Below are 24,038 nucleotides of genomic sequence, written 5' to 3'. Positions count from 1 at the left end.
TTTAGCAGAGAGCTCTCTTTCCTCTGATCTGGTCTCTCAAGCTGTGTGTCCTTTTTCAATCCCCCTCATTGCTGAAAAATGGCCACTTCCATGTTGTTGTTTGAGATTTTACTTTTTACCATGTTCTTAATTTCTGTCTACCTTAGTTTTTCCTTCAGGTCTTATTTGGATATTTGAAAAAAACAACAAAACAATTACAGTGAAACAGGGAGGAGTTCTTTGGCCAGATGTTGCTGTTAGGTGTGGATTTCTGGTTTTACTTAATAAAGTCTGGCTGAGAAATCCAGGACAAACAATCATCTGTTGTTCCAATCCCTACAATGAATGTGGAATTTACTCTGTTGACCATATGTTTTCCATTGCTGTTGGCACAGTAAAATTAATTTGAGGCAATTGTGGTCACTCTTTCTGCATTACAATTTTTGAGTAGCAAATCTGAGAAAGCAGAGAAAATATTCATGGGAGGCTTTGGGAAAGAAGGACTCCTCGGAATTTCTCTTTTTACCACATCTGTGGTTAAGGAAGTGTTCAGAACCTGTCAGAAGGTGAACAGGTGTATTTTTGTGTGTGGTTGAGACGGGAGGTGTTGGGGATTGTTGTTTTGCTTCCCTGGAGTGTGAGCATGGCAGGCAGGAGTGAGCAGTGCCACTGCTGGCAGCAGCCAGGAGCTGCACCGGGCACAGCCGCCTTTACTCTGCATGCTTCTCGTTAAAATAATGCATGGGATATCGGGGCAGAAACCTGGATATTGCTTCAGGATTGTTACATAATTCCCGTGGGTTCGTGACCTGCTGCAGCCTTACAAACAGCAAACAAAACTCTTGGCTCTTCCCGGCAGCCTCCCAGAGCGGCGCGTCCCCGCCAGCGCAGCCTCCCCGATGGCGGCCGCCGCCGCCGTGCCCGTCGGATTCCACTGCGAGACCAAGTACGTGGTGCTCAGCTACGTGGGCCTTCTGGCACAGGAGAAGCCACAGCAGCATCCTCCTGCTCCAGCTCCAGGTAACAGCTGCACCTTCATCTCTGCTGCTGGCGTGTGCAGCTGTGTCTGCAGGGGGTTCTTCGGCCGTTCCTGCGGGATGCAGAGTGTGAGACAGAGCTCTTGGTTTGGTCTGCGAAAAATGAATCCATTTCACTGGAAAGATGAGAGATGCTGATGGAAACAAAGCTGTGTGTATGTAGATCACTGTTTTAATTTGAGCTGTGCCAGGGCTGACTGGTGTTTGGGAAGCAAGTCACTGGTTTTGATTGCTGAATTGAGGCTAGGGGGGATGGATGTGCATTTCCTTTGTTGAGCCATCATGAGAATTTCAGCCCGTGCTTGCTGTTTTTTTGGGCCACAAGTGGAAGTAAGCAGAGGTGAGGTGGTGTTTACTGGCATAAACTGAGTGGTGTCTTGAGCAATCTCCTGTGCTAAATAGTTTTGCCCTATTACATTGAGGCTCCTGTTGTTGTCAGTCAGTGCTGGAGCAGAAATGTGGTCTGTGCTACTTCTGTTTATTTATTTATTTATGAGAAGCCAAGGACTGCATGGAGTCAGATGTTTCTTCCAAGACAGGTTTATGGATAAAAGGGGTTAAATAAATAAATAGAAGGCAGAATAAAAGAAGTTTGGTAGATTGTGGTTCACATAAGCTTAGGGGGTAAAACTGTTCTTTATTTTGTGGTGGCAAGCACTTAAGCAATGTTGTTTGTCAGGATTGCCTGGGTGGCTTGTCACTTCTTAATGACGTTTTAGTGTCTACTAGTTCTGTGATTCAGAACATATTCTGATGAAAGGAGGATGAAAAAGCCCAAAACCAAACAGAGACAGTCTTCAGAATCTTCAGGATTTCTGTATTTCCCCTGAGTTTCCTTGTACAGCAGTCTCCCAGATTTCAGTGAAGTTTTATCACTCCAGTTAAACTAGAGAGGGTATCTGATGGGTCAAAAACACCCAACCAAAAAAGTGATCCTTCCCAACAGGAGTGGTATTATTTTATCTCTATCCACCAGAACTGGTAGGAGATATTGAAGGCTTTTGTTTTTTCCCTGTCCTTCCCTTCTACCATCATCTGCCTCTGTTTTCCTGCATTTTCTACTCTTGTTTTTTCTGGTGTATGTTTTTCTGTTTCAAAAACTGAGATAAGAATAAAACTTTAAGACCAGTTGATAGGTTTCCAGTTAAAATTTCTCATTTTTTTTTGTAGGCCTAATGTGCTTTGCAAGACTGATGGTTTTTGGAGGGTTTTTATTCAGTGAATGGAAAATTCAGAGAAATTATGTATTCTAGACTCTTGAAGAAAAGACAGTTTTACTGGACAAGCCAATCTTTTAACATTGTAGCTCTATAGTGTTCTGTAAAGATTTCAGTGTCTCCAGAGGTAAATCCAGCCAATTTAACTGGCCAGTGCTCTGAGAGATTTTTCCTCTTAGTTTTGCCAGAATAGTGATTCTACATAACAGTCACTGCATTTTCTTTAAAGCAAAATCCATTAGCAGTAAATTCTGTTACTTTTGGTAGGTGTTCAGGTAGGTGAACAAATCAGATAAATTGATAAAACACACAGAGTAGCATCACCTGTGTAAGTCAGTGTGGTTTGAGGCAACAGATGAGTACATGTATTTAAAATGTGTGGAAGCTCTCAGCTGTCTGTTCATTAGATTGTGGAGAGATGCTTTGTATTTTATCAGAACTCTTGTCATACCTAAAAGTACTGGTTCAGACACAGAAAATAATTATTAAGTATTGGGAAACATCTTTACACTTTTCCCCCTGAAGTCACTCTCTTTACAGAAGCTTCTACTCTGCTGCAGTTGTTAGTATTGCTAACTGTTCAAGCGAGTCAAAGTACTTTGGTTTTGTGATTCAATGTATTTGTATTTTGTTACTTTGTATTTTATCAAGGAGTGACTTTTAATGTATTTCTCCTTTTTAATCTACTCCTCCTTTGCTTGACACCATCCCATGCTTGGGACAAACACTGTGAAGAAAGGTGGTTTTTCTGTGTTTTCCTTGAGGTGAAGAGTGAAAAATCTTAAATAATCCCTTTGTTTACAGAGCATTTGAAAGATTTATAGTCAGTGCCACTGCTGCATGGTGACAGTTTAGTCAAGAAGTGTGCAAGTTTTTGACAGTTTTACAGTTTCCCTGAGGAGCATGCTACCCACAGTACTTTAATCCAGTTATCATGGAGAATGTTCTTTTGACCATTTGTCATCTTTTTGGAATTACCATATGAAGTGCTGTATGCAGTTAGTGGTTGAGCCATTTTCCTGGATTCCCACACACATGGTACCTGCTGTTGGCTTGTAGAAAATGGAGTTTTTTAGATGGTTCTAACTTAGATGATGAACTTACCTATTAGAGGCCTTCTCTTAGGGAAAACAGACCTGGTTGGGCTGTAAAAATTCACACTGTGGGTCAGAGCAGTCCAGTTCATGGTGATAAGGGAGCTATTCCTGAACTGAGGCAAGGAAAAGGAGAATTCCCACTTGATTAAGCCTCCTCCTTGCCTAAAAAAAAAAAAAAAAAAAAAAAAAAAAAGTTAGTTGGCAGTATCTTGTCATCTTGTCTCTCTTTAATATTTTAGATTTTTTCAGTTTCTTTTAAGCTGAGCCTTCTTATGTTTTACAAAGATCTTCTTTTAAACATTTCTGAAGTCAAGGGCTCCATCTATGTGTGGCAGTCCCTGGCCTGGAGTTTGCTGGTGTAATGGATGTACTTTTCATTAAAAGAAACAGATAAATACATTTGTAAAGAGATTTTGTATATCTTTGTCACTTCTCAGTGCTTACAGTAATTTTAGAGTCTTACTTAATGTTGCAAAAAGTCTGAGATGTTAAAGAAATATTACAGTCATGCTGAAAGTAAAATATTTAAGTCAACTGTGCAGAAGTTAATATAGAGACCTAGGAGAACTCGAAAATGAAGATACTACTAAATTAAAATTACAGGCATGAAAGAAAAAAAAACCAGGAGCAATCTGTGACATCAGATTTCTAAAAATTATTATTTGTGGAGAGGAGAGTGTGTTGATGAGCCCCAGAATACTCTGTTTTTCTCTGGAGATGGGCTTAGACATGTCCAGAGTGTTCAGTATAGCAGCATAAATCCTCCATAAATGTTGAAAGAATTATATTTGTGAGCTTGTAATTCATTAATATTTTTTACCCTCTGGCCAGCCAGTAGACAATTTCCTGTTCAATAGCTGTAAGTGACAAGCTGTGGAGAACAGGCAGATGAATGAGTTTGTTTGTTACCCTGCACCTGATTATCCATTCAGTGACCCTGGTACCTCTGTTTGTTGCAGACCCTGGAGGATGCACTCACCTGGATTTCAGACATCCTGCACTGAAGAGCTGGTTCCTGGATTGGAGCTGAAAAATCCCCTAAAACAGGAAGACAGTTCAGCTTCTACAGAAGAAAAGAAAAGATAGAACGAAAGAAAAATATGTATAATATATTTTATTTAAAAATATAAACGTGCAAATGTATAATATGTAAAGATGTGTATATATGTATATACAAAATTGAAATAAATATTAATAATATAAAGGTTATGTATGAAATAATAAAAATATTGTATGTATGTTAGAATAGAATAGAAATTAAACTTAATATATAAAATATGTATAGATTATGAATATGAATACAAATATGAAGAAATATATATAACTTTTATATATATAAAGGGATTTTTTTTTTTTTAATTGATTAGAGGCAGAATTTTTTTAGTTATGGTCGGGGTTTTTTTTGGGCATTCAGTTAGGAGGGTTTTTTGAAGAATTGGGAATTCTCTGTCCCCAAAGCGCCCCCGGGGCGGCTGCAGTACCGCGCTGTGCCCACAAGGTGGCAGCACCGGGGAGAACCGCACTGGATTGAGAACTCCCGGTGCAATTCCTTGGGGAGAACAGCACTGGATTGAGAAATCCCGGTGCAATTTCTTGGGGAGAACAGCACTGGATTGAGAAATCCCGGTGCAATTCCTTGGGGAGAACAGCGTTGGATTGAGAACTCCCGGTGCAATTCCTTGGGGAGGTGGCGGGCACGGGGAGCTGAGCCTCAGGCCGGGTTCGGGCAGCGGCAATCGGGCGGGAGGGGAGAGGGGAGATTCCCCGGAGCCGTTCAAGGCGGCCCTGCCGGGTTTGGGTGTCCCTGCCCCGAACCCGATCCCGCCGAGGGCTGAGGGAGCGGCGGGATGCGCTGGGCTGTGCCGAGCCCCGGCCCGGCCAGGAGCGCCGGGCAGCGCCGGCTCCGAGCGGAGCCCGCCCGCCCCGAGCGCTTCCCGTTCTCCCCGCGGCGCTCGGCGCCCGCATCGCCCCGGAGTCCCGCGGGCTGAGCCCCGCGGCGGAGCCGGGACCGGAGCCGAGCACACGGAGCCGGGCCAGCCTGGCTCACACGTTTATTTCCCCACGCGATTTTTAATTTAAAGCGGAAACGCTGCCGCCCCTCTCCCCAGTGCCCTTCATTGTCGGGTGTCTCTGCGGATTCTCTGCCCGCGCTGATCAGAAATTCCCGGCGCTGCGGGCCCGGCGGGTTCGGCTGCCCCGCCCCAGCGAACGGGCCGGGACAGGAGCCCAAGGGCCAAACCCGGTGCCGGGAGCAGCCCCGGTTCGGCCCGGGGAGAGGGGCCGGGCCGCGAGCGATGGTCCCGCCCCGGCCCGGGCAGGACGGGACCGGGCGGGACCGGGTGGAACCGGGCGGGACCGGGGCTCTGTGAGGCGGGACCGGAGACACCGCGGGCGGGACCGGGAGGTGACTCAGGGGCGGGACCGGGCAGTGATTCAGGGCGGGCGGTACCGGGCGGTGATTCAGGCGGTACCGGGCGGTGATTCAGGGGCGGTACCGGGCGGTGACTCAGGGCGGGACCGGGCGGTGACTCAGGGGCGGTACCGGGCGGTGATTCAGAGGCGGTACCGGGCGGTGATTCAGAGGCGGTACCGGGCAGTGATTCAGGGCGGGCGGTACCGGGCGGTGATTCAGGGGCGGTACCGGGCGGTGATTCAGGGGCGGTACCGGGCGGTGATTCAGGGCGGTACCGGGCGGTGATTCAGGCGGTACCGGGCGGTGATTCAGGGGCGGTACCGGGCGGTGACTCAGGGCGGGGCTGAGGGCGGGGCCGGGCCCGGCCCAGGTGTGCGGGGCCCCAGTGCGGCTGCGCGGGACGGTGTCTCAGTGCGGCTGCGCGGGGCGGTACCGGGCGGGGATTCAGGTGCGGGGCCGTGAGGTGATTCAGGGGCGGGGCCGGGCCCGGCCCAGGTGTGCGGGGCCCCAGTGCGGCTGCGCGTGCCGGGGCCCCAGTGCGGCTGCGCGGGACGGGGCCGGGCCCTGCACAGGTGCGCGGGGTCTCAGTGCGGCTGCGCGGGGCGGGGCCGGGCCCGGCACAGGTGCGCGGGGTCTCAGTGCGGCTGCGCGGGGCGTGGCCGAGGTGATTTAACTCCAGGTAATTGGCTCGGCCGCCATTTGCTCAGGCTGAGCTCGCTGTAGACGGGTGGCTGCGTTGGAGCTCCGCGCACAGGGACAGGATGGATTTCTGCTTTCCCTCCTCTCAAACCCTCTCCCCCTCCTTCCTCCTCCTCGCGTTCCTCTTCTTTTTCTCCCTTTCCCGCCTTTCTCTCTCCTCCTCAAACCGACCCTTCCCCTCCCCTTTCGGCCTCTCCTCCTGTTTCTCTCTCTACCTTTCCTCCCTCCTCCCCGTGTTCCTTTTCTTTTTTTTCTCCCCCAAACTCTCCCCTTCTCTCCCCCAAACCTGTCCCCCCATTCTCCTTCTCTTGTCCCCACCCCGCTCCCCTCTCCTGTTCCCCTCCTGTGTCACCGTCCCTCTCCCCCGCCGGCCTTTCCCTCCCCGTCCCGCTTCCCTCCGCAGCCCGAGCCCTCCCTGCCCCTCCCATCCCTGTGTCCCTCCTCTCCGTCCCTTCTCCCCTGGCTGTCCCCGCACCGCGGGGTTCGGGGCGCCGCACAATAAAGGCCGGAGAGCCCGAGCGGCGCCCCCACCGTCCCTGAGCCCCACACGGGGACTGCCCGCCCTGCGGGTGTCCCCATGCCGGTCCAACACACCGCCCGACACCGCCGGGGCTCCGGCTGTCCCTACATCACACCGGGGGTCCCGGGGTGGGGGGTTCAGGACGGGCCCCCTCGCTAGGAGGGGGTCCCGGGGGGTGGGGGGGGTTCAGGACGGGTCCCCTCCGGAGGAGGGGGCCCGGGGGGGGGGGGGGGGGTTGGGGTGGGAGGGTCCCCTCCGGAGGAGGGGCCCTGGGGCGGGGCGGGGGCGGGGCCCCCTCCGGAGGGGGGGGCCGGGGTGGGAGGGGCTTGGGGGGTCCGCCCCCCTTGGCCCCTCCCACCTCGGGCCCTCCCCTCCGGACGGGGTCCGGCCCCGAGCCCCTCCCCAGGACCCTCCTCCGGACGGGACCCGGGGGAGGGAGGGAGGGGAGGGGCGGGTGGGGGGGGAAACAGAGGGGGTCACGTCACTCTGCAGCGTGAACAGACAAAAAAACACGTCACACAAACGAGCGGCCCCTCCCGTCCTGCCCCCCCCCACCCGCCCCTCCCCTCCCTCCCTCCCTCGGGTCCCGTCCGGAGGAGGGTCCTGGGGAGGGGCTCGGGGCCGGACCCCGTCCGGAGGGGAGGGCCCGAGGTGGGAGGGGCCAAGGGGGGCGGACCCCCCAAGCCCCTCCCACCCCGGCCCCCCCCTCCGGAGGGGGCCCCGCCCCCGCCCCGCCCCAGGGCCCCTCCTCCGGAGGGGACCCTCCCACCCCAACCCCCCCCCCCCCCCCCGGGCCCCCTCCTCCGGAGGGGACCCGTCCTGAACCCCCCCCACCCCCCGGGACCCCCTCCTAGCGAGGGGGCCCGTCCTGAACCCCCCACCCCGGGACCCCCGGTGTGATGTAGGGACAGCCGGAGCCCCGGCGGTGTCGGGCGGTGTGTTGGACCGGCATGGGGACACCCGCAGGGCGGGCAGTCCCCGTGTGGGGCTGCAGGGACGGTGGGGGCGCCGCTCGGGCTCTCCGGCCTTTATTGTGCGGCGCCCCGAACCCCGCGGTGCGGGGAAAGAGGAAAAGGGGGGACGGAGGATGGGAGTGGGGGGCAGACGGGGCGGTCGGGGTGGGTGACCAAGGACCGAGGGCGGGGGGTGCCGGGGTGTGCGGGGCAGCGGGGACAGGGGAAGGGGCGCTGGGGGGAATGGGAGGGTGGAGGAAGGAAGGGAGGATTGAAGGGGGGCGGAATTAGGGGGGGAAGGGGAGCAGGGAGAGGGGGCCGGGGGGCCAGGGTTGGGAGAATGAAGGATGAAAGGAAGAGCAGGAGGAAAAAGGAACAGGGTAGGGCAGGGTAGGGTAGTATAGGGTAGGGTATGTATAGGTATGGGGGGGTGCGGGGGAGCCGGGCCGGGGGGAGGGTTTGGGGGGGAGGGAGGGGAGGGCTAGGGGGGAGAGGGAGGGGGGGGGGTTTGGGGGGGGGGGGAGGGTGTGGGGGGTGGGGGAGGGGAGGAAGGGAGGGAAGAAAGGAGAGGTGTAAAGAAAAAGAAATAAAGAAGAACTGAAATATAGAGGAAGAGAGACAGACAGAGCCCGACCCGCGCACCACGAACTCCGAGGAGCAAATGGCTCCGCCGGGCTCGCGCCGCCGTTTAAATCCCCCCCAGCCCCGCCCCGCGCATGCGCTCTGGGGCCCCGCGCACCTGTGCAGGCCCCGCCCCGCGCACCTGTGCAGGCCCCGCCCCCGCCCGCGCCCTTTAAACGCGGCCGAGCCGCTCCCGGCCCGCTCCATTCGGGAACGCTCGTGCTGGGATGCGGCGGGATCCTCGTCCGGGCGCGACCCAGGGACCGCTCCCGGTGCTGCCCGAATCCTGAGGCGCTCAGGTAGGACCAGGGGCCGGGGCTGGGTTCTGGCGGTGCCGCCTCTCCCCGGGCCGGCGGGTGCGGATCTCGGGGCCGGGATGGCCGCGGGCAGCAGCCGCCGCCCCGGACGGGCCTGGGGCCGAGCCCGGCGCTGCCGCTCCCGCTCCGGCCCGGCGGCCGCGGGACTCCGGGCCCGGTCCCGCTGCGGCCGCGGGGAGCCGGGGCTGTGCCGGTCACCGCGCCCGGGAGAGCGGGCCGGGATCTCCCCGTGCGGGTGGTGGGTCGAGGCTGGAGCCGCCGGGGCGCGGGCAGCGCCGTGCCGGCCCCGGGAGCCCCAAGTGCCGCCGCTCCCGTTCCCCGTGCCCGCCCAGCCCGGGGCTCCTGCCCGGAGCGCTGCGGAACGAGCGCGGCTGGAGCCGGCTGAGATGCTCCCCCTCCCCCTTGCTCTGCAACGCAGAAAAGATCCGCACCGGCAGAAGCTTTTACTAGAACTTTTATTGAAAGCTGAAAATATTTTTTTTTTTTTTCCAGATCACAGAATATAGTGGGGTTGAGAAGAATCCTTAAATCTGACTCTCAAGTACACAGTGTGTGGCAGAATTGAACCCACATCCTGGGCAGTACCAGGACTCTGCTCCAACTGACTGAACCAGTCTCTGGGTCACAGGTATGAACCTCCCAAGGGTGGGAATCCTTGGTACCAGCAAGGGAACTGCAGCTCCTCTTCTGCTAAAGCTGCTTTACACACCAGCCCCTGCCATGGCTGTAGGGTAGAAGTGGCTGGCAGCTGATGTGACAGCACCAAACTCTTCCCATAACCCTGATTTTCCTGCCCTTTCCAGGATTTACCCACCAGCTGCAGATTTGCTCTTGCCAAGTCCTTTTGCAGGGAGAAATGAGCAGGAAGATCCTGAGGCTTCCCTTGCTGCATGACCAGGGCTCTTCTGGAGAGTGGCAGGGGGCATTTCCTGCAGGTGAGTGTTGCCAAAACGAAGCAGCTGCTGAAGCTGGGGCTGCTTTTGAGGCCCAGAGCTGCACAGAGGCCTCGGTGGCTCCTGCTCGCTGCCAGCAATGCTCCTGGGTGTTCCTGTGTGTCCCAGCTGCAGGGAATGGGGCAGGAGGAGGCCAGGAGCCCCTGGAAGGCACCAGCCCCTCCTGTCCCTGGGCTCTCAGGGAGGCTGTGCCTGCAGTGTCCTGCCTGTGCCAGGCACACGGCCCGGGATGGGCGCTGGGTGCCCGGCCGGGCTGGCACGGACACGGCTCAGGGGCTGCTCTGAGCAGGCTCCTGGAGATGCTTCAGCCTGGACACAGCCACTGGCAGCCCAAAGGCAGCCCAAGGAGCAGCTGGCACTGCCTGGGGATGGCAGCACGGGCTGTGTGCAGAGGGCTCAGACAGCAATTCCTGGTTCCAGCCTCCCAGAGCTCCCAGGCAGCTGCCAGGTATGTCCTGTCCACCCCAATTCCCTTCCCTTCCAGCCTGAGGCCATCACCCAGCAGCAGCACTAAAGCCAAGGCAGTCTTACCTCACAGATACTGAATCCAACCAACAGCCTGCAGAGATGCCTTAAAATCAGAGGTTTGGCTGGGATGAAGTCTTGTTTGGATGAAGGTGGGAGTTTCCAGGGAGCCAGCTGGAAGTGCAGAAGGGATGGAAAGCTTTCCCAGGTGGGTCCCACTGGAGCTGTGCTGAAGGCAGGGATGTGCACCCTTTGCTGAGGGAAAAGAACTTGCAGAGGCCACTGCTGAGGCTCTGAAAGGAGCTGAGCTGCTGCAGGGAGAGATGTCCTCCCGTGGGCACAGGGAGCTGCCTTGGCACGGGCTGGGAGTGCCCCAGCCCTGCCTTCTCCTGCTTGAAAATATCACCTGGAGCCCAGCTCAGGGGGGCTAAATCAGCTGAACTCTGTCAACTCTGTCAACTGCCCCCAGGGACATGGGTGGGGCTGGGGGATGAGGGTTTGAAATAGCAAATTCTTTGGAATACACACCTGTCCCTGCCCCAGTGCTGCTGAGGCTCCTTGGAAGCTCTGCTGGTTCCTGGCACAGCTGGAGTTCAAGCAGCAGCTCTGCATGGGAATATCCACCCTCCCTGAGGCACTGTGAGGGTATGGCAGCAGGAACTGAGCAGATAATTGGGGGCTGTGGGATAATTCATGGGAACTAGCAAAGCTGACAGTGAACCCCAAATCTGGGCACTGCACAGAGAACAATCTTTGTCCTGCCCTGTCAGCTCAAGCCCCTGGGCTGGGGAGTTTTGGGAGTCAAATGTCTGGAATTACACAAATCACAGCAACTGGGCTGAGATCACCTAGAGGAACAATCCAAGTTCCAAATAATTCCTCCACAATCCACTCTGGAGAAAACACCCTGTGCCTGCCAGGAGCTCTGACTCTGATTTTCCCACCAGCTCCTGAGCAGTGTCAGGGTCACCATGAGGGCTTTAAAATCCAGACAAATCCCACACACTGGCTAATCCAAATGAAGAACTGCATTGTTGTCATCAGAAGCTCAAAACTCTGTTATGAATTCTATGACAACAATGTAGTGGATTCCCAGGAACCTCGTTAATGCTCTTGGTTTCATTTTTAACTAGTTTTAATTCCTCATTTGGCAGCTTGTAAAACTTATCCTGGAATTCAGAGGTCAAGCAGGGCTGGCTTTGGATTGACCTTCACCTCTGGTCCCGCTTTGTGCAAACACAACTTGTGCCAGGTGAGTGAACTCACCACCTCAGCTTTTCCCTCCAAAACATCCCCTCCTTCTGTCCCTGCAGATGGGCTCAGACCCACTCCTCACCTGCACTGGCCACCCAGGTGTCCATTCTGCTGCCCACAGTGCCCAGGCAGGTCCCTTTGCCTTTCTGCTGCCCCTCTGCAGCCCGAGGCTGCTCCCTGCTCCCTCTCTGTGCCTCATCCCAGGGAGCCTCTGCTCCCTGCCTGGCTGCTGAGCCAGGGCAGGGGCCCAGAGAGTGCCCAGGGCAGGGGCCCAGAGAGTGAGTCCCCAGGGCTGTGCCAGGGCAGGGGCCCAGAGAGTGAGTCCCCAGGGCTGTGCCAGGGCAGGGGCCCAGAGAGTGCCCAGGGCAGGGGCACAGAGAGTGCCCAGGGCTGAGCCAGGGCAGGGGCACAGAGAGTGCCCAGGGCAGGGGCCCAGAGAGTGCCCAGGGCTGTGCCAGGGCAGGGGCACAGAGTCCCAGGGCTGAGCCCTCCCTGTGCCCTGCAGAGCCCTGGCTGTGCTGCCCAGGGGTCTTGGCTTTCCCAGGGAAACTCTGCTGGGCTCTCTTCAGTTCCCTCAGCAATCCCCTCAGAAATGCCACCTCCCTGCCCTTGGCATCCCCTGGCATTTTCCTACACAAACACTTCTGTGTCCCCTCTAAACTGCCCCAGGGTTTCACCTGAATGAATGGCATGAGCTGTGCCCAGGGCTCATCATTCACCCAACCTAAATCAAGAGCAAATGTTGTTGGGCTTTAGGAATTTGAAATAACTTTGAAACAAAAGAAATTACCTCTTTCTTCTGGTTCTTTTCTTTTTCTTTCAGGTGCTGGACTTGCCTCTGTGGATGTGTGCTGAGCTCTCACTGCAGGGGACTGTCAGGCCTGAATGGCTGTGAGTTTGTGTTCTTCTCACTGGGGAAACACAAATTTTTGTTAATTAGACCACAGAAATGTTTTCTGAAACCTTTCCCCATTGCTGGTACATCTTCTCTTTCTGCCTTTAACTTTACAGCTGTTCCCTGATTTCCCTGCCTCACTTCAGTGCAGCTCCTAGCTGGGAAAAACTGGGATAACTTAGAGGGGACAGAGGTGAGACTTTTAGCTGGATTTTTCTAAAATTTCTAATGATACTGAAATTATTTCTAATTCCCCACTGAGAAGAACATGAACTCCCAGGCATTGAGGGCTGACAGTCACTGAGGGAAGGAAATCTGACTCAGTATTAATAAGTAACCTCCCTGGGGGCAGTCATCACCCAATCCTGCAGCCTTGGCAAGTTTTTGCAATGAATGGACCCAAGTTCTAATGCTTAACCTAAATTTCTGTCAGCTTTTGTTAGAAAGATACTGGACAGTAAATCATACAACAGACTTCAAAAATGGCACAAATAATAGCAGGCCCAGACCAAACCCAGCCACCCCCATCACTGCTGCACCCCAATTTTGGGAGAAATAGTGATGAGTTTATAAATGCTCTCCTCCCATGCTATTCAGTCCTTGCTGCACAGCCCAGAGAGGATTTACTCCAGCTTTTGTTCTGACAGCACCTCTCTCTCCAGCACAAATCCCCCTGGTCACAGACACAGACAGAGCAGACCTAAGGCCATGGTTCTGGCAGCAGCTGCAATTCCCTGTTCCCTGGATTGCTCATCCAGCACTGGTGGCAATCTCACCTCAGCCCAGCCTCCCTGTCCTCAGAGGGAAATGCAGCCTGGTGGGACATGGCTCTGGCACCCATTTCCTCTTGCTCCTGCTGACCTGCAAAGCCACAGGCAAACACAGTCCCTCACACCTGGCACCCCTGAACACCAGGAGAGCTGGAGTTTCACCCAGATTCCCTGGGCAGCTCCTCCCAGCAGGGAGGAAGAGAGGAGCCCTGCATCCCTCTGACTTCCCCACAGCAGGGCAGGACCAGGAGCTCTCAGCACAGACCCTGGTGCTGGAGCCTCTTGGCTTGGGCTGCTCAAACACCACAGCTGTTGGCAGAGCTGGGAGGAGTGTAAGGATTTTTCCTGTGCTGAAAGAGAGGAGGAAAAGAAAACTAAGTCCACTGCAGAAGTCAAAGGATCCCAGCTTTGACACTTGTGCTCTGGTTGCTCACTGTGGGGTTTTATCCATGACAGGTGACACCAATTCAGAGTGCCCTTTTCCAGCATAACCATTTCAGCCATTAAAAGGAGGCAGGACATTGGCACACCAAGAGCAGGGGAGGTGTGGGGGAGAGCTGGAGAAGTGAGGGAACAGGCATTCTCTTGTTTAGGTTCATCAGTGCTGGGAACTTGGCAAGCACTGGTGCTGCAGGCATTGAGGACATCCTGCCATGGCTGGGTTGTTTTCCTTTGCTCATAACCCTGGGCTTCACCCCCTCTCCAGAGGAGCAGAGAATTCCTCCAGGCTAAGGGGAGTCTGGTCCCACTCCAGGGATGTGTCCAGTAAAGGAGGGGAGTTGTTTAGAGGAGCTGACCCCAAAAAACAAACCCAGCAGACACTGAAATGAGCTCCATTGAGCTGCAACACCAAGTGTTCACAGCAGGTGAGGCACGAGGTGCATGCAGGACCAAGAAGTACCACTGCACTTGCTTTTTCTGCTTTACCTCTATTTCAGTTCTGCTTCCCTTCACAGCTGCTGTTCTGCCAAGGTCAGTTCCATTTTCAGAAGCCTGTGGCACCTCACTTAGGATTTCCATGTCACATCTGGATTTGCCAGGAAGCAAATTGCCCTGAAATTAAATTTGAAATTATTGAGGGGGACTCACCTGTGTTTTGAGTGGAAACTATAGGCAGAGCTGTAGTATCACGGATCCAGAGGTCAAGAAAACTCTTTCTTACTTCAGCTAGTCAAGAATCATTTTCTTCCTCATCTTCCTTATCCATCTACCACACCAACAGTCATCACCTCTGTAAACAGCTGATAGTTGTGTGGGGTAGTACAACAAAGGTTGCCAGCATCAGGAATGAGAATGCACAGATTTTTCTCTACTCTCTGTGGATCTGATTGCAGCCTGTAAAGATTTGGATGAAAAAAAAAAAAAAATCACATGGTGGCACATATAATGAGTTCTTACAGGACTGCTGGAGAAGCCTGACAAGATTTTCAACAGAAAGATGTTAGCACTAGAGAAACTATTCCAAAGCTGACAATTGTAAGGAAGACATAATAAATATTACAAAACTACTTTGTGCCATTGGCTCAAAGAAATATGAATTAGCCAAGAGAGAAGATTTGTGATTTGTAGTCATATGGCAAGGATTTAAAAATCCACCAGAAAGATGGGAAAGGAAGAGAAAAACAAAAGCAAACAAACAAACAAAAAAGCAATTTCTAAAGTTTCCTTAAATTAAAAATCAAAAATCTTCCTTTGAGTGTGTAAGTCCAGGTGACTGTGAGTCAACTAACAAGGCTGTAAGAGTCAGTGAAATGGCAAATGTGATAATGTGTTCTAGAGCTAAGGCACCAGAGCAGAATAACAAGAATAACAAGCACAGCTGTGGAGGTGTGGTCAGTACTTCAGAATCACATTAGAAGGGACCCCATGCCCAAAATGACACACCAGTCTCTAGCATACCTGACTGTGTGGATGTCTTCCAGCATTTATAACAAAACACTTGGAAGCAGTTGAGTATTTTATCTCAGCACAGTTTCCTGACATCTTCTATGGGTCAAATTAGCAATTGGCTTTGTTTGCAAATCAGCAGCACAGAGAAAATTAATTCCACACATAAACCTAACAAGTGGGAAATAAAAGAGACAGCATAAGAAAGCTTTAATAAAACTGCACCCAGCATTTGGGGACACTCATAATTTATGGAAGAGACAGAGGAGTTTGTTATCAGTAAGTCAGCAAAATAACATTTATGCTCTGGGATAGGCTCTGATAAAACATGAAGAACTGTGTAATCTTCTTTCAGCCTGCTGGAGTATAAAAGAGCAACATTTTTAAAAGTCATTAGAATTTCAGAAGTAGATAGGACACTTGTGATTTTTTTTTTCCCCAATTGGTGCAAATTGGTGCAAAATGGAAGTCCTATGAAGTTTCTGCCTCCACTACCTTCTCTTCACAAACACAAGTACACATGAAACATGCTCTGTATTTTCAAATGGTAAATTCATGGCAGGAACACCACTTGAACACCAGAAACCTTCCAGGTTTTATAAATAAAATTTCTTGCAATAAGAGATTTGTTGCTTAATTAAGTCCCTTGGAGGCAGCATGCTTGGAATGGATTGCAAATTAAGCCCTTTATTTTCTACTGCCAATCCCTCACAGATCTAGTTTTTTATTTTAAAAGGCTTATTTATCCCTATAACTAATTCCACTTCTAATGGATGTCAAACTGCCAAATTCACACTAACCTCTATCAGTTTCTTTAGTAGAGTTTTTAATGGAAAAATGAAAGAATCAAAGACCTCAGCAAAAAGGACTAAAATTAATGAGTTTTTTTGTTCTCTTAGCAAAGCTCTCTGTCAATTCTCATGCCCTAGGATACATGGAAAATAAAATTAACACTACAGCCAGATTTCCTAAAAGTGTCAGCTGATAATAAAGAATGTAATGACAATATGTGGAAACAATAAATTGTCCTAGGTACAGAGAATATTACCCAAGGGTGCAGATAACCCCTTTGGCTTCCATTTTACCACCCCAAGCTTAATAAAGTATTAGTTACTGCACTGTTGAAATAATTGCACATTCTCCTAAACTTCTGGCCTGGAGCTGCACCCAGCTGAAGTCTCAGCTGGTCCCACAGAGCAGCTCTCTAAACTATTAAAATACAAATATCACTGCTTTATAGCACAGCTGCAGATGGGCACATAACAGGCCCCAAGCCCTTAATCTTTCCTTTGTCAAGAGTGGTACTTCTCTTCTCTACCAAATTATACAATGATGCTGTGTTCTTCCTTGCAGGTCTAGACCTTGCAATTCTTGGAATCAAAGAAGACAACAAGATTATCATTATGATGTTAATACAGCTACTGCTATACTATCCTAATAATGTCTTCAAATCAAACAACTTATTTACAATTAATCCTTTTCATCTTAGAAAACTGCATGCCCAGACTTAATCAGAGTTATTAAAGATCTCCAAATACAAATTACACTACCTAAGCTATTGATTTCAAAACTCCTGACCAAAAGACTTGCACTGGGCAGGTATCAGAGGCAAGATGAAATTTTCTTACTGTTTTTCAGCAGGACCAGGACAAACCTCAAGGTTTTTCTGTTCTGTCCAGTACCAACATCATCTGCAGCCACAGAGAATGAGGGTAGCACAATCTTGTCTCTTGATATCCTTGGTTGATTTTATTTTAGTTCTTTTGTTTGATTACTTTTTGCTTGTTTTTTTTTCCCCCATCAACCCAAAGATGAGATAGAAGCAGGTCAATGCAATAGAAGTTTTTGTTACAGTCAGAAAACTAATGAGACTTGCTTCAAAAGAACCCCACAAAGAACTCTGAGCAAATACAGAGATCTAGATTTCAGTACCCATTCATTCCTACACAAAGGCTGATCTTGTAAATCCTACCAATCTGAAAGGCTGCTGTGCCTCCAAGAATATTGTAACCCAGCCCTTCCACAGCTGCTATGAAGACTGAATTCAAAACAAAACAAAACACAAATGAACAAAAATAAACTGGAAAAAGAAATCCTTGTTATGAAACATGGAAAGTTAGACAAGTTTTACCACCACACACTAAAATCTGCTCACCCCTCCCCTTGACACCTTGGGTCTTAGCAAGGCATCACCTTGACAGGTGTTTTAAGTTTGAGGGATTCTCTCCCTAATAATGCTACTCTAATTGAGTGGTGGTGAAGCATGTGTTTTGATTTTCAGAACAGAATGGCTTTCTTGAAAGCAGAAAAGCTTTACTCCAAAACCCCTACACCTTAAAAGCAGGATTTTTTCACCTATACACATTGCTGTCATCCTTTCTCCCATTGAAGACCTCTGCTAAATCAGGGAAAATAAATGAAGTGAAATCATAATAATGTCTCAGATGTTTTATTCTGTTATTCTAGAGACTGCTGAAATAGTGTGAAAATAAAATGTGCAACCAAAGCCATGTAGCTTGTCATTCACCTCCACTGTTTGCACAATATGAAAGAAACCACTTTAAGCTGGAAGCAAGAATTCCATCAGAAACCATTATCCAGAAGAAATACCCAGATTAAAATCAAAGAGAAAGCAGAAAAACAGAGATGATGAAAAGGAAAGCACACTATTAGGGAAGGAGAGAAAATGACAAGGGATCAAACTGCACCAGGCTAGAGAGAACTGCTGAGCACTAGGTTCAGCTGTGGAAGAATAAAACACTTCTGCAAATTAAATGGCAACAGTCCTAATTACAGTAATAAATGCTTTTATCTCCTTTTTGGTTACAATGACATCTCTAGTGAGCATCTTGGTGCTGGTGAAGCATTGCTACAAGTTACCAGAGGAGAAAAGTACAGGAAAATGAAATAATTCTCTTCTAAGCAATGTGGAGATTTTGCACCCTCTGCAGGTCTAGGAAGGTATAAAGAAGGTAGAAATATACTCATCCTCTAATAAATAATAAACAAATAAACAATAAATAATTATATAAAGTAAAACTAACTATGAGCCTTCTTAAGACAATGTTCTTTTCTTCCCTACTTGGAAATAGTAGAGGGAAGGGGTTTTAAATGACCAAAGCCTATAGTACACACAGCCTCACCTAAACATGATGCTCTTGTGCTCCACTTTCTATTTTGTCTTTTTTCTTCATGTGCTACTTCAGACTCTTTGTCCTTCTCTGCATGAGACACTTCTGGCCATGTACAGACAGAAAAAGCAGCAGCCATCATACAATTCCTTGTAGAAACAAAAAGCTTTCAGGTAAAGCACACCTTTTTCCAGAGCCACTTAGGAAAAGAAAACAAGAAAAAAAACAATAAGGCAAATTTTTAAAGGTAATCTATATCAATTTAATCATTTAATGAAAGTACACTGCATTAAAATCACCTAACCTAATACACTGTCACAAAATATCAATATAAATAGATATAAGAAATTAAATCAATGGACTTTGAACTTTATTTCTTCAAAAGAAAGTAATCCTCTAAAATATTAAAAGAGAAAAACCTTGTCAGTGCCTGAGAAAAAAAGGACAATAAATACCAGTGTATTTGAGAGGCAAGTTTGGGTTTGCTAAAGCCAGTTATGCATCACTGGGCACCCTCATCTGATGCAGCTGCTCCAGCACATGTCCCACTGCAGCAACTGGTGATTCAAATCTGTGATGAACAGACACGCTGGACTAGTCTCAAGCACATTCCAGGGAAAGACTATCCCACTTTTCCTGATGGCTTCAGCATGAATTTGGAGCAGACAGCTGCTTTCAGTTGCTCTTGAAACCTCCATGGATGTCAATAAGGAAACAATGTCAGCAAAAGATCAAACATAAAATGAGTTTAAGAGCAACTGTGCTTTTGGTTATTTCCTTTCAAAGTACTTTGTTGCTTCCAGTGGGACTCAGGTGAAAAACACATTTCCATTTAGGAGTATGGCTTCTCTGTTTTTCCTGCCTCTCTCCTTTCTGGATCCCTCCTTTCTCATGTCTAATTTCACACTCTGCACCTCCTACACAGAAGCCACTCCTAAGCCTTCCCCTGCTTTCCCCACCAGTTATAATTCCACTTTCCTTCCAATTTACTAAAGATCTGCAATAAATTGCTTCTCCTAAAGCATTGTTATCAGGCTTTATAGATTATCAGCCTAAGGAAGAACTAAAGAAAATTTACAAAAGAATATGCACTAGGTATGAATACTGCAATTTGATTTTCAAATTCAAAAGACCTACAAGTATAATACTTTCTTATCTATTAAAAGTCCACAGCTGACATCCAGGTGATGCTAATATTCTGTGGGGGCCACATAAATACATTAGGAAGGTTGGAACATATCTCCAGCCTTAACATCAAGAACAAATTATGCCAAAATGGAAAGATGAATGTCAGTACACTCTGTCCACCCTGACATTTTCATTCTTTTATAACAGCAGACAGTTTTTCAAGATTTCTTATACTTCTAATAGTGAAAAAAAAGGGAAAAAAAACCCATGTTTTTTTCTCTTTTTACTTAAAACATAGTTTATTTGGCTGTTTTTCCTGGAGGTATTTAAAAGGTGCACTCTTTGTAACAGGATTGTTAGCATAGTCCAGCTTTATTAATAATTTGATTTTCTGAATAAAAGAAAATAAATTTGTCACTTTACCTGCCCTGAACTGGTTTCAGCACGTGGTTGTCTTCTCTTGCCAAAGAAGGCTGTAAAATTCCATTTGGAGACTGATCTGCAGACAGTTACAGAACCCCTCCTTTTTACCCACATGCACCAACCACGCTGAAAACTGCTGTAAGATACAGGTCTGTAGATAAATTTTAAAAATTTAAACTTAGAGTGTAGCAAAAACAAACTCTGTTTCCATAAATGTGGTTACTCACCATTTCCACGTGTGTGAGTCAGCCCAGGCAGCTGGGACAGCCACAAACTCAGAACTAGAACACAAAGGGAACATTAATTTCTGTCACTTCACCCAGCAGGGGATGCCTGGAGCAGCACCTGGGCAGAGGCACAAGACAAAAAGGCAAAGCACTGCTGAACTCTGTCCATGCTGGCAGCACTGGCTGCTGCTCACACAGGTTCATCAGAGTCATTCCCAGCTGCAGGGTCACCTGAGCATATTTACAATCACCACTATTCTGCTTTTAACTCACCCTCCCACTAATACAGCAATAAACATCCTTCTTGACACAACAGCATCTCTTTTAATAAGGCCATTAAATACAAGACTGACAATTCTCTTGTAGCTGCAATGACAACAGTGAACCATCACCCACAGCATTTAAAAACCAACTATTCCCAGTTACTACATGTAAATATCTTCTCAGCTGGTTTGTTGGACACCACCCTGGTGTATGTTTGTTCATGCCCAGAAACAAGGGCCTCCATCAACACTTCAGAGTGCAAAAAGAGCTGGATTGCTGCCAGGCCAGTACATTTCCTCAGCCATCACAACTTTTTACACTCTTCACAAGCTTTGCATGGCTAATCTCAGGTGGTCTAAGCTGTCAAGGGTCTTATCTGGATCAAAGGTGTTGTCTCAGCTCTTTTAAAAAAAAAAACTGCAATGGAAGAGCTCCAAAATTCAGAGGAGGAAAGGAAGAAGAGAAGGGAAAAAATCCTATAATAATAATGATAATAATAATAATAGGAATAAGCAGCAAGCAGAGTGCACAACTGGTGAACTGGAGAAAGCCCTTACAGGATTTAAGGCTCTTCTGAACACAGTTAAAGTACTGTGCTTATGGATGTGGCAAAATGAATGTGTTAGGTTGCTGAAAGAATCACTGCCAAAGGTATTAGTGAAAGCAGGTTTTAACACAAATTTGTAAAGATGTAATTTAACAGAGTTCAGTGACAAGACTGACTCCTTTACTTACTACACAGGTGAGGCATACAAAGGAAAATCAGATTAGAATCAGTTCAGAATAATTTCAGGACATGGAGACCAGAGATGCAAAAAAGTAAAGGTGCAAAGGGTAATGGTGCAAAAGGGTAAGGTGCAAAAGGGCTTAGCAGCACTTAATCATTGACTAATTTAATATTTATAAAGTGATTCAATTGATTTTATTACAATTACCAGAGTGACCTAATAGCACCATTCCAGATAGCACCATTGCTGTTGTACTTGAATTTGAATCAATTCACATGAATGCACACACAGACACAGGTACCTGTATCTGTCTGTACAAAGGCACCTGGCAAAAATTCCCCTTGAGTGCACTGAAATACTCACACTGGATGCCTCTGCATCTCTCAGGGGGTGGAGGAATGTGTCATCAGCCCTGCCATCAACTTTCAGCAACACCAAGAATCACAGGTCTGGGGGCTCACGAGCTCTGAGAGGAATCCCACTGACAGCAAGGTGCTGGCACAGCCACTGAGGTCCAGGAGAGCTCCAAAGGCCTCACTTAGGACCCAACAGGAATCCCTAAGGATGCAGAGCAGTCCCAAAGAGAGGGGAGCAAATGCACCACCATGCTGGAGAAACAAGAACATTGCTTGGGATTCAGTGGGCATAGCTCTGGGGATTCTTTCCAATGAATTTCTGGCCCTGCTCTCAGAGGTTTGGTGAAAAGTTTCATTTCAGTGTTACTAAAGTTGGTGTCTTGCAACCACTCCAAAGGCAGCTGCTGCAGGGAAATTATTCCAGTAAGTACTAAAAATCCACAGCCTGTTGATAAATTTGGTACTGTCCATGGCACTCACAGAGGGGGGAATCAATCAAAGCATTCTACAAATGTCTTTCTCACTTAAAAACTTTCTTCACTGCTGATGTCCCAGTTCCTACTGACATAGTGAGATCCATGAATGTGATATTGTGAAAGTAAGACTGATAGAAGCAGTCGTGTCTCAGTAAGAGCAGATCTTTCCTGCTCTAAGTTACTGGGGCTTTTTTACTTTGGTTTTTAGGGATAGGCTGAGAGTATGCAACAATTCAGAAACACACCAGGGCTGCCATTCTGCCCCAGGGTGTGACAGGGAAGTGACTCAGCCAAAGCACAGGCATTAAATAATTGAATTATTGAGGGATTAAATCCTTCCTCCTGTTAGGAGAGACTGAGAGAGCTGAGGCTCTGGAGATGAGAAGGTTCAAGGAGGGTCTGCTCAATGCCTGAAGGGAAGGTGCAGAGAGGGCAGAGCTGCTTTCAGTGGTGCCCAGTGCCAGGAGAGTCAATGGGCACAAAGTGAGACAGGGGAAGGTCCCTCTGCCATCACAAAACACTTTCCCACTTTGCCCAGAGGTGTTGTGGTGTCTCCCATCTGGAGATGAGCCTGCTCTTGTGGCCCTGCTGGAGCAGGGAAGGGGTTCAGGATGAATTTCAGATGTCCCTCTCCATCTCACCACTCTGTGATTCTGTGTATGATCAATCCTCACCCAGTGCAGATCCTGAACATGTGCCCAGTGTGCCTTTAGGCTCACAGGAAAAGACCCCAAGCTTTAGTAAAATACAAATAGTGATCCTTACCTCTCAACAGCTCACAAAACACGTTTGTTGTTTCACTGTTGTTGCAATCAATCCATTGCCATGTTTTGTCAGCTATGCTGGAGCAGACACTCAGCTCCTGCATTAATTCAGGAAAATAATGCACATTGTTTCCCCAAAAACCCTAACAGCCAGGCTGACTCAGGCTGTGGCTTTCTACCTAAAAAATTTCCTCTCTGAAGGCTGGACCTGATGGTCTTGGAGACCTTTTCCAGCCTTAATGGCTCTATGATCCTGTCTAGACAAAACCCTCCCAACAGCATTGGACCGTCCACATAAGAGATTTGCATTTTTGCATTTCAGCAAAATCTGATCAAGAAGGAGCACTTTTACCCTCTAGAAAAGTCATGGGCATGATTAATGAGATTGTGGACAAGTCCCCACCTGTACCTGCAGGCTGTGATTCATGGAGCAGCACAGCAATGTGCTCGAGGGAGTTGCTCTGCAGGGACTGAAATCACCATGACTCAGTTAAAAACTCAAGGTGAATGGGCCCCAGCCACCACCCATACTGCATCCAGCAACAAAAAGCAGTTAAAAACAATTAAGGCCTTTTAAACCCTCATAAAGTCAGGTTTTATATGGCTTTGAATGATGAGTTGCCTTCCTCCAAGCAGATAAAGAAATCAGAACAAAAGTGCTTGAACAGAAAAGCCTGTACACATGGCAGAGCCCTTCCAGCAGCTCTCCTCTGCCAGCCCATGCTGTGGCTGGATTGCCAAAATCTGCCCCTGCTCCTCCCTGCCCCGAAGAAAGTTCACTCCAAAGTCATTAATGCCTGTAAATAAAGATTTACAGGGAGGAAAATTGTTGATGGCTCTGTTAAACAAATGGGGAAAGAAAAAAAAAAAAAAAAAAAAAAAAAAGGTAGGGTTTATAATTTCCAGACCAAGATTTGCTGCAATTAAAGGTAAATTGAACAGCTCAATCTCAGCATTTCCTACTCTATTCTCTACATAATTTTAGTCAGCTCCTATTGCTGTAGCACCCGAGCACTTTTAATAAGAAATTAAGGAATATGGATATGACATAGGCTTGGTATCAAATCTTTTCAATGTAATTGGAGATCAGTGCAAGAAGAATAGTGTAGCCCTTTCTGGCCTTACAAACAAAGTACCATTACTAAATTTATAAAATCTCAAGAGATTTTCCTTTTTCTTCTTTTAATTTTCTTTTTCTTTTTTTTTTTTTTTGATAGGACTTTCTTTTTATGTCAAATTCATCACCTCTCTCACAGCTCAAAGCTCTCACAGCTTTGTCTTTTTTTTTTTTTTTTTTTTTTTTTTTTTTTTTTTGGGTGGAGTTGTTTGATCTATGTGTCATTTCATATTTGTTTTCAATAGAAGACACCTCCTTTCACTGCTTTAGTTTGACCATACTGGAGTTAGCACTTGGAAAAAATTGAATCTCTGCTTCTCTGTCTCTACTTCATTTCAATTTGGGGT

At 48.6% G+C, this 24,038-nt stretch overlaps 2 long non-coding RNA genes across 4 annotated transcripts; one reads left to right on the top strand and one right to left on the bottom strand.

Moving 5' to 3' along the window:
* Positions 1-8,720: 8,720 nt before the first annotated feature.
* On the top strand, positions 8,721-10,376 carry LOC130248273 (uncharacterized). Of its 2 annotated transcripts, XR_008839620.1 has the most exons (4): positions 8,721-8,835; positions 9,346-9,481; positions 9,657-9,788; positions 10,291-10,376. It is a non-coding gene; the product is annotated as an uncharacterized LOC130248273 (long non-coding RNA). The 2 variants fall into 2 exon arrangements; XR_008839621.1 differs by lacking the exon at positions 8,721-8,835 and having other exon boundaries at positions 9,393-9,481; positions 9,704-9,788.
* Positions 9,291-16,923, bottom strand: LOC130248274 (uncharacterized). 2 transcript variants are annotated; one of them, XR_008839622.1, is made up of 8 exons: positions 16,706-16,923; positions 15,090-15,248; positions 14,280-14,525; positions 12,316-12,436; positions 10,800-10,908; positions 10,338-10,526; positions 9,668-9,782; positions 9,291-9,489 (listed from the first exon to the last, which is right to left on the bottom strand). It is a non-coding gene; the product is annotated as an uncharacterized LOC130248274 (long non-coding RNA). The 2 variants fall into 2 exon arrangements; XR_008839623.1 differs by lacking the exons at positions 9,291-9,489; positions 9,668-9,782 and adding an exon at positions 9,795-9,914 and having other exon boundaries at positions 16,706-16,922.
* Between the last annotated feature and the right edge of the window lie 7,115 nt (positions 16,924-24,038).

The sequence above is a fragment of the Oenanthe melanoleuca genome, chromosome 1A, assembly GCF_029582105.1.
Source record: "Oenanthe melanoleuca isolate GR-GAL-2019-014 chromosome 1A, OMel1.0, whole genome shotgun sequence".
NCBI lineage: Eukaryota > Metazoa > Chordata > Aves > Passeriformes > Muscicapidae > Oenanthe > Oenanthe melanoleuca.
The sequence above is the reverse complement of the archived record's forward strand: the minus strand, read 5'-3'. Positions and strand labels throughout refer to the sequence as shown.